The sequence below is a fragment of the Acanthopagrus latus genome, chromosome 1 (assembly GCF_904848185.1).
Source record: "Acanthopagrus latus isolate v.2019 chromosome 1, fAcaLat1.1, whole genome shotgun sequence".
NCBI classification, from domain to species: Eukaryota; Metazoa; Chordata; class Actinopteri; order Spariformes; family Sparidae; genus Acanthopagrus; species Acanthopagrus latus.
Genome location: NC_051039.1, coordinates 11,478,710 through 11,486,146, shown reverse-complemented (window position 1 = coordinate 11,486,146; position 7,437 = coordinate 11,478,710). Strand labels below are relative to the sequence as shown.

At 47.2% G+C, this 7,437-nt stretch overlaps 1 long non-coding RNA gene across 9 annotated transcripts in view; it reads left to right on the top strand.

Moving 5' to 3' along the window:
• The window catches only part of LOC119028097, a 33,612-nt gene that overhangs the window by 4,291 nt on the left and 21,884 nt on the right, over positions 1 to 7,437 (top strand). The gene's annotated exons all lie outside the window — the stretch shown is intronic.

Genomic DNA, 7,437 nt, shown 5'->3' with positions numbered 1-7,437 from the left:
GAACCCCAAAAGGAAAGTGTAAAACAGTGCAGCAAACCCATTAGGCAAACTGCAAAACACTGCAGCAGACCGAACAGGAAAGTGTAAAACAGTGCAGCAATCCTAGAACCCAAACTGCACAGCAGTGGACCAAACCCAACAGGAAAGTGTAGAACAGTGCAGCAATCCCAGAAGGCAAACTGCACAACACTGAAGCAGACCCAACAGGAAAGTGTAAAACAGTGCAGAAACCCCAAAAGGAAAGTGTAAAACAATGCAGCAAACCCACAAGGCAAACTGCACAACAGTGAAGAAAACCCAACAGGAAAGTGTAAAACAGTGCAGAAACCCCAAAAGGAAAGTGTAAAACAGTGCAGCAAACCCCAGCAGGAAAGTGTAAAACAGTGCAGCAAACCCACAAGGCAAACTGCACAACACTGAAGCAGACCCAACAGGAAAGTGTAAAACAGTGCAGCAAAGCCAGAAGGCAAACTGCACAACACTGCAGCAGACCCAACAGGAAAGTGTAAAACAGTGCAGGAATCCCAAAAGGAAAGTGTAAAACAGTGCAGCAAACCCATTAGGCAAACTGCAAAACACTGCAGCAGACCGAACAGGAAAGTGTAAAACAGTGCAGCAATCCTAGAACCCAAACTGCACAGCAGTGGACCAAACCCAACAGGAAAGTGTAGAACAGTGCAGCAAACCCAGAAGGCAAACTGCACAACACTGAAGCAGACCCAACAGGAAAGTGTAAAACAGTGCAGAAACCCCAAAAGGAAAGTGTAAAACAGTGCAGCAAACCCACAAGGCAAACTGCACAACAGTGAAGAAAACCCAACAGGAAAGTGTAAAACAATGCAGGAACCCCAAAAGGAAAGTGTAAAACAGTGCAGCAAACCCACAAGGCAAACTGCACAACAGTGAAGAAAACCCAACAGGAAAGTGTAAAACAGTGCAGAAACCCCAAAAGGAAAGCGTAAAACAGTGCAGCAAACCCCAGCAGGAAAGTGTAAAACAGTGCAGCAAACCCACAAGGCAAACTGCACAACACTGCAGGAGACCCAACAGGAAATTGTAAAACAGCACAGAAAACCAAAAAGGATAGTGTAAAACAGTGCAGCAAACCCACAAGGCAAACTGCACAATATTGAAGCAGACCCAACAGGAAATTGTAAAACAGCACAGAAACCCAAAAAGGATAGTGTAAAACAGTGCAGCAAACCCCAGCAGGAAAGTGTAAAACAGTGCAGCAAACCCACAAGGCAAACTGCACAACACTGCAGGAGACCCAACAGGAAAGTGTAAAACAGTGCAGCAAACCCACAAGGCAAACTGCAGAACACCGAAGCAGACCCAACAGGAAAGTGTAAAACAGTGCAGCAAACCCACAAGACAAACTGCACAACAGTGAAGAAAACCCAACAGGAAAGTGTAAAACAGTGCAGAAACCCCAAAAGGAAAGTGTAAAACAGTGCAGCAAACCCCAGCAGGAAAGTGTAAAACAGTGCAGCAAACCCACAAGGCAAACTGCACAACACTGCAGGAGACCCAACAGGAAATTGTGAAACAGCACAGAAAACCAAAAAGGAAAGTGTAAAACAGTGCAGCAAACCCACAAGGCAAACTGCACAATACTAAAGCAGACCAAACAGGAAAGTGTAAAACAGTGCAGCAAACCCAGAAGGCAAACTGCACAATACTGAAGCAGACCCAACAGGAAAGTGTAAAACAGTGCAGAAACCCCAAAAGGAAAGTGTAAAACAGTGCAGCAAACCCACGAGGCAAACTGCACAACACTGAAGCAGACCCAACAGGAAAGTGTAAAACAGTGCAGCAAACCCAGAAGGCAAACTGCACAACACTGAAGCAGACCCAACAGGAAAGTGTAAAACAGTGCAGAAACCCCAAAAGGAAAGTGTAAAACAGTGCAGCAAACCCACAAGGCAAACTGCACAACACTGAAGCAGACCCAACAGGAAAGTGTAAAACAGTGCAGAAACCCCATCAGGAAAGTGTACAACAGGACAACAGTGCAACAAACCCCAAAGAAGAGTGTAAAGCAGAGCAGCAAACCCAACAGGAAAGTGTAGGTTGCAGATCAACTACACTCCCTCCTGGCAAAGAACCCAAGGTGTCAAACTTGCTTCCTCATTCTCCAGATCCCAGTCCAGTTGAGCATCTATGGGATGCGCCAGAACCAACTCCCATCCATGTTGGTGGCCCCCATGGATTGTTCTTGGCTCAGACTGCATCCGGTGGAAGCTCAGTTGGATGGAGATCTGGGGAATCTGGAGGTCAAGTTGACACCTTAAGCTCTTTCCCATATTCCTCGGGTTGTTCCTTAGCAGTTTTCGCAGCAAACCCCAAAGGAAAGCGTACAACAGTGCAGCAAAGCCAGTAGGCAAACTGCACAACACTGCAGCAGACCCAACAGGAAATTGTAAAACAGTGCAGCAAACCCACAAGGCAAACTGTACAACACTGAAGCAGACCAAACAGGAAAGTGTGAAACAGTGCAGCAAACCCAGAAGGCAAACTGCACAATACTGAAGCAGACCCAACAGGAAAGTGTAAAACAGTGCAGAAACCCCAAAAGGAAAGTGTAAAACAGTGCAGCAAACCCACAAGGCAAACTGCACAACACTGAAGCAGACCCAACAGGAAAGTGTAATACAGTGCAGCAAACCCAGTAGGCAAACTGCACAACACTGCAGCAGACCGAACAGGAAAGTGTAAAACAGTGCAGCAAACCTAGAACCCAAACTGCACAGCAGTGGACCAATTCCAACAGGAAAGTGTAGAACAGTGCAGCAAACCCACAAGGCAAACTGCACAACACTGAAGAAGACCCAACAGGAAAGTGTAAAACAGTGCAGCAAAGCCAGAAGGCAAACTGCACAACACTGCAGCAGACCCAACAGGAAAGTGTAAAACAGTGCAGGAACCCCAAAAGGAAAGTGTAAAACAGTGCAGCAAATCCAGTAGGCAAACTGCACAACACTGCAGCAAACCCAACAGGAAAGTGTAAAACAGTGCAGCAATCCTAGAAGGCAAACTGTACAGCACCGGACCAAACCCAACAGGAAAGTGTAGAACAGTGCAGCAAACCCAGAAGGCAAACTGCACAACACTGAAGCAGACCCAACAGGAAAGTGTAAAACAGTGCAGCAAAGCCAGAAGGCAAACTGCACAACACTGCAGCAGACCCAACAGGAAAGTGTAAAACAGTGCAGAAACCCCAACAGGAAAGTGTAAAACAGTGCAGCAAACACACAAGGCAAACTGCACAACACTGAAGCAGACCCAACAGGAAAGTGTAAAACAGTGCAGAAACCCCATCCGGAAAGTGTACAACAGGACAACAGTACAACAAACCCCAAAGAAGAGTGTAAAGCAGAGCAGCAAACCCAAAAGGAAAGTGTAAGTTGCCGATCAACTACACTCCCTCCTGGCAAAGAACCCAAGGTGTCAAACTTGCTTCCTCATTCTCCAGATCCCAATCCAGTTGAGCATCTATGGGATGCGCCAGAACCAACTCCCATCCATGTTGGTGGCCCCCATGGATTGTTCTTGGCTCAGACTGCATCCGGTGGAAGCTCAGTTGGATGGAGATCTGGGGAATCTGGGGGTCAAGTTGACACCTTAAGCTCTTTCCCATATTCCTCGGGTTGTTCCTGACCAGTTTTCGCAGCAAACCCAAAAGGAAAGCGTACAACAAGACAACAGTGCAGAAACCCCAAAAGGAAAGTGTAAAACAGTGCAGCAAAGCCAGTAGGCAAACTGCACAACACTGCAGCAGACGCAACAGGAAAGTGTAAAACAGTGCAGCAAACCCACAAGGCAAACTGCACAACACTGAAGCAGACCCAACAGGAAAGTGTAAAACAGTGCAGAAACCCCAAAAGGAAAGTGTAAAACAGTGCAGCAAACCCACAAAGCAAACTGCACAACACTGCAGCAGACCCAACAGGAAAGTGTACAACAGTGCAGGAACCCCAAAAGGAAAGTGTAAAACAGTGCAGCAAATCCAGTAGGCAAACTGCACAACACTGCAGCAGACCGAACAGGAAAGTGTAAAACAGTGCAGCAAACCTAGAACCCAAACTGCACAGCAGTGGACCAAATCCAACAGGAAAGTGTAGAACAGTGCAGCAAACCCAGAAGGCAAACTGCACAACACTGCAGCAGACCCAACAGGAAAGTGTAAAACAGTGCAGAAACCCCAAAAGGAAAGTGTAAAACAGTGCAGCAAACCTCAGCAGGAAAGTGTAAAACAGTGCAGCAAAGCCCGGAGGCAAACTGCACAACACTGCAGTAGACCCAACAGGAAATTGTATAAAAGTGCACCAAACCTAGAACCCAAACTGCACAGCACCGGACCAAACCCAACAGGAAAGTGTAGAACAGTGCAGCAAACACACAAGGCAAACTGCTCAACACTGCAGCAGACCCAACAGGAAAGTGTAAAACAGTGCAGAAACCCCAAAAGGAAAGTGTAAAACAGTGCAGCAAACCTCAGCAGGAAAGTGTAAAACAGTGCAGCAAAGCCCGGAGGCAAACTGCACAACACTGCAGTAGACCCAACAGGAAATTGTATAACAGTGCACCAAACCTAGAACCCAAACTGCACAGCACCGGACCAAACCCAACAGGAAAGTGTAGAACAGTGCAGCAAACACACAAGGCAAACTGCACAACACTGCAGCAGACCCAACAGGAAAGTGTAAAACAGTGCAGAAACCCCATCAGGAAAGTGTACAACAGGACAACAGTGCAACAAACCCCAAAGAAGAGTGTAAAGCAGAGCAGCAAACCCAACAGGAAAGTGTAGGTTGCAGATCAACTACACTCCCTCCTGGCAAAGAACCCAAGGTGTCAAACTTGCTTCCTCATTCTCCAGATCCCAGTCCAGTTGAGCATCTATGGGATGCGCCAGAACCAACTCCCATCCATGTTGGTGGCCCCCATGGATTGTTCTTGGCTCAGACTGCAATCCGGTGGAAGCTCAGTTGGATGGAGATCTGGGGAATCTGGAGGTCAAGTTGACACCTTAAGCTCTTTCCCATATTCCTCGGGTTGTTCCTGAGCAGTTTTCGCAGCAAACCCAAAAGGAAAGCGTACAACAGGACAACAGTGCAGCAAACCCCAAAAGGAAAGTGTGAAACAGTGCAGCAAAGCCAGTAGGCAAACTGCACAACACTGAAGCAGACCCAACAGGAAAGTGTAAAACAGTGCAGCAAACCCAGAAGGCAAACTGCACAACACTGCAGGAGACCCAACAGGAAATTTTAAAACAGCACAGAAACCCAAAAAGGATAGTGTAAAACAGTGCAGCAAACCCCAGAGGGAGAGTGTAAAACCCTGCAGGAGACCCCAACAGGAAAGTGTAAAACAGTGCAACAAACCCCAGAAGGAAATTGTGAAGCAGTGGAGCAGACCCCAACAGGAAAGTGTAAAACAGTGCAGCAAACCCAGGAGGCAAACTGCACAGCACCACGCCCAACAGGAAAGTGTAAAACAGTGCGGTAAACCCAGAAAGCACACTGCATAGCACTGCAGCAGACCCCAACAGCAAAGTGTAAAACAGTACAGCAAACCCAGAAGGCAAACTGCACAGCACTGCTCCAAACCCAATAGGAAAGTATAAAACAGTGCAGCAAACCCAGTAAGCAAACTGCACATCACTGCAGCAGACCCAACAGGAAAGTGTAAAACAGTGCAGAAACCCCAAAAGGAAAGTCTAAAACAGTGCAGCAAACTCCAGCAGGAAAGTGTAAAACAGTGCAGCAAAGCCAGTAGACAAACTGCACAACACTGCAGCAGACCCAACAGGAAAGTGTAAAACAGTGCAGCAAACCCACAAGGCAAACTGCACAACACTGCAGGAGACCCAACAGGAAATTGTGAAACAGCACAGAAAACCAAAAAGGAAAGTGTAAAACAGTGCAGCAAACCCACAAGGCAAACTGCACAATACTAAAGCAGACCAAACAGGAAAGTGTAAAACAGTGCAGCAAACCCAGAAGGCAAACTGCACAATACTGAAGCAGACCCAACAGGAAAGTGTAAAACAGTGCAGAAACCCCAAAAGGAAAGTGTAAAACAGTGCTGCAAACCCACGAGGCAAACTGCACAACACTGAAGCAGACCCAACAGGAAAGTGTAAAACAGTGCAGCAAACCCAGAAGGCAAACTGCACAACACTGAAGCAGACCCAACAGGAAAGTGTAAAACAGTGCAGAAACCCCAAAAGGAAAGTGTAAAACAGTGCAGCAAACCCACAAGGCAAACTGCACAACACTGAAGCAGACCCAACAGGAAAGTGTAAAACAGTGCAGAAACCCCATCAGGAAAGTGTACAACAGGACAACATTGCAACAAACCCCAAAGAAGAGTGTAAAGCAGAGCAGCAAACCCAAAAGGAAAGTGTAACTTGCCGATCAACTACACTCCCTCCTGGCAAAGAACCCAAGGTGTCAAACTTGCTTCCTCATTCTCCAGATCCCAGTCCAGTTGAGCATCTATGGGATGCGCCAGAACCAACTCCCATCCATGTTGGTGGCCCCCATGGATTGTTCTTGGCTCAGACTGCATCCGGTGGAAGCTCAGTTGGATGGAGATCTGGGGAATCTGGAGGTCAAGTTGACACCTTAAGCTCTTTCCCATATTCCTCGGGTTGTTCCTGAGCAGTTTTCGCAGCAAACCCCAAAGGAAAGCGTACAACAGTGCAGCAAAGCCAGTAGGCAAACTGCACAACACTGCAGCAGACCCAACAGGAAATTGTAAAACAGTGCAGCAAACCCACAAGGCAAACTGTACAACACTGAAGCAGACCAAACAGGAAAGTGTGAAACAGTGCAGCAAACCCAGAAGGCAAACTGCACAATACTGAAGCAGACCCAACAGGAAAGTGTAAAACAGTGCAGAAACCCCAAAAGGAAAGTGTAAAACAGTGCAGCAAACCCACAAGGCAAACTGCACAACACTGAAGCAGACCCAACAGGAAAGTGTAATACAGTGCAGCAAACCCAGTAGGCAAACTGCACAACACTGCAGCAGACCGAACAGGAAAGTGTAAAACAGTGCAGCAAACCTAGAACCCAAACTGCACAGCAGTGGACCAATTCCAACAGGAAAGTGTAGAACAGTGCAGCAAACCCACAAGGCAAACTGCACAACACTGCAGCAGACCCAACAGGAAAGTGTAAAACAGTGCAGCAAAGCCAGAAGGCAAACTGCACAACACTGCAGCAGACCCAACAGGAAAGTGTAAAACAGTGCAGGAACCCCAAAAGGAAAGTGTAAAACAGTGCAGCAAATCCAGTAGGCAAACTGCACAACACTGCAGCAGACCCAACAGGAAAGTGTAAAACAGTGCAGCAATCCTTGAAGGCAAACTGTACAGCACCGGACCAAACCCAACAGGAAAGTGTAGAACAGTGCAGCAAACCCAGA